The sequence below is a fragment of the Saccostrea cucullata genome, unplaced genomic scaffold (genome assembly GCF_032062105.1).
Source record: "Saccostrea cucullata isolate Sc308-1 unplaced genomic scaffold, CSIRO_AGI_Scuc_v1 ctg1447, whole genome shotgun sequence".
NCBI classification, from domain to species: domain Eukaryota; kingdom Metazoa; phylum Mollusca; class Bivalvia; order Ostreida; family Ostreidae; genus Saccostrea; species Saccostrea cuccullata.
This window is the reverse complement of record NW_026926058.1, coordinates 91,754-94,764: the sequence shown is the minus strand read 5'-3', so window position 1 is coordinate 94,764 and position 3,011 is coordinate 91,754. Positions and strand designations below refer to the sequence as shown.

General features: G+C 36.6%; 1 pseudogene; it reads right to left on the bottom strand.

The window, feature by feature from the left end:
• Positions 1–737: 737 nt before the first annotated feature.
• LOC134270489 (uncharacterized) lies at positions 738–2,580 on the bottom strand (annotated as a pseudogene).
• Positions 2,581–3,011: the final 431 nt, after the last annotated feature.

Below are 3,011 nucleotides of genomic sequence, written 5' to 3'. Positions count from 1 at the left end.
TTTCTTCTTACTGCTGCCAGAACACATCCAACGTTAGAAGCTTATAAACGTGTTATAGCTATATAGCTTCATTAAACAATATACCGTTATCAGGGTATTGTGCTGAACCTGATCTGTCAGTATGAAAACACTACATTAATAAACATTTCAACTAACTGAGAGAATATTTCATACTACTGTATACAGAGAAATTTTCGCCCCCGTTTTTTTTTTTTTGCCCCTTTCGCCCTACCCCCATTTGGGGGAATTTAATTCGGGGCAAATTCAAAGAATACTATATACTTTCTTAAACAAAATTATGACTGGGTGAATTTAAAACGCGGCAAAATTGTATGAAAGGGCGAAAATAATACGGGGTGAAACTAACCCTGTCTACAGTATAAAGATGGAAAAATCACATAAAACTTTACTGGCTTGAAATTTGTAATACTAGTACCTGTTGAATGAGCTGATCATATGCAATAAGTTTCTGTCGCAACCAGGGCATGTGATTCTCTTTAGTCAGGAATTCTGGAATAGCAATGCAATAAGTCATCAATGCCTGGAATTCATACCTGGGGTACAGGTGGCTCTGGTACAAAAATCCAATGCATTGCTATGCATAAATAAATTAAATATATAACTTATATCATCAAGAGCTAATATTGAATTCAGGATTCCAAAAATCCTTTTTATTTACCTCTTCAATAACACATGACGTTTCGACATTTTGTCCTACAGTACTGCTATGCAGCTGATTAAAAGAGGAGATCCTCAGTAGCTTCATCATTCTGATCTTCGTTGACTGAGGCGAGCGGGCTGAGTTTCTTTTTGCCACCAACTTCTTTACGAGTCTTGTCACTGGACACTGACTGTCTGTCACCATCTCTCTGAATCTTGTCAGTGGACACTGCTTGTGCGAGTTTCAGAATTCCACCACCTTGGGGAACATAATAATATATTCCGTTTTCTGTTCAGTTCCGTTTTACGGTCCGTGTTTTAGCAGCACCCCACAGCAAATATTTATTGCAGATTATGAAACTTTAGCACACGCTTTCATTGGGCAACTCACATGGTGGGATTAATTTAATATGATTTCAATGTTAACATGAGAGTGTAATTCACATCACAGGGGGTTTACTAGTTAAAAGCATTCGCTGACAGATTTCTTTTATCATTGAGTCAAATGCTGACTGACGTTTTTCATACCAATTGTTAGTCCATTGTTTATACACTGAATTGACGACGGATTTTTTCCGTTATTTTCTGATCATGACAAGGAGCACACGGCGGGTGTGACCGGTCGGCAGGGGATGCTCAATCCTCCATGGCACCTTATCCCACCTCAGTTGTTTTGGGGGTCCGTGTTTGCTCCTCTTATTTTGTATTGTTTAATGGACTTTGAGATTGAATACTGTTCATTATCTCCATATCCTTGTTGAATTTGATGAACGATGTAGCCATGGTTACTAAAAATACATTTCCTTCAAATTCCTTTGAAACGCTACTCCTCCTTCCATTTTTGTTTGATTATAACAAATATAACTTGACACACAAGCACAATGATACACAATTTAGTTTATTGGTTTTTGATTTGATAAACTCAATTTTATCATCATCAAAATCACTGTCTGACAAATTATTGAGTTCAACATTTTTATTTTGTAGGAATAGCTGTAGTATTGCCTGTATAACCTCATCTACATTGAGAACTCGTTTAAATTCGTTGACGTGCCCGGGAAGGTAAGGTGAAAAATTTGCTGCAGTCTTACAATCTGCTTTCTGCAAATATAGTCTCTTTAAATGTTCTCCAGGTCATGATAACCGCGTCGAACTCGAGGTCCACCCGTCTACACTTACACCTTCTCTTAATCGCACAAACGATCATCCCCTACAAAATAAAGACCACTACACCCGTCCCTCCAAGGATAACATATATCCAAGGTGTGTCTAAATAAACAAAAGGGTGCCTTTAGAAACAACTTCTATATAATAGTAATTTAAATAATCCTTTATTTTATTTATTTAAAATTATTTATTTTTTAATTCAAAAGTTACTGAATGTAATAGCTGCCAATTCGACGGTTCTAAGGGTGGTTGTTGCAACAATGTCTTTGACCCCACTGCTGTGCTGGGCGTACTGAAAAAAAAGAGAGAAACATAAATTTCAATTTTTATTAACTTTTTAATTTTTTTTTTTCAAAATAACATCGATTCAATTAAAAATTCTTGATGATATATTTCCATTGACAAGTTTTCTTTTGAGAATTAAAATTATTGTAAAAAATTTTTATGACATAGATAACAAAATTAAATAAATAAAAAAATATAATTACCTGACAAGTGAGGGAGCCTATGCGGACCGTCGTCCAGGGGTTTGTTGTGATGGCATCGCAATTATCTTGTGGGTCGTGGATGACCACCCTGGTCAGTGCTGGATATCCCTCAACGTTGATCTCTCCCATCGCCCTCTCCAGGATGAGGAAGTTTGCCATCGGATAGTTACCGCGCTCGAACTCCCTCCATTCCCGGCACCACTCCCTCTGACACCCCGCACCGCGCATCAACGTGAACCACCAGAATAACTAAGATCATAACCATCGTGTCTCTTCGAATTTGGAATTAAGATGGCGAATTTTTTCCTTCATCTCTTATATAATAAATAATGACACATCCCGATTAGGGGTGGAATGGTCATTTAAATTACGAGGTCATGAATTTTCCCCCCCAAAATAAATTTTAACAGTTGATAAGTACAGGGTATTATTGTATTTAGAATAATAGCGGAAAAAAATTGGATATAAGGTACATACATAGTTTTTTTTAAACTAATAAAAGACGTTCAACATCCCTGATTACTATCAAAGTACTCAGATGTACTGAAAGCCGGGCTCTTTTACAGGGTAATGAACAAAGACCGTGGTGACAGTTTGAAATCAAGTTCAGACGTTAAGAGGATATGTTACACACAAAATATCTCAATGGCATGTATTAAAGAGTTTTAAAAATTAAATAAAACAGAGCTAGTAATT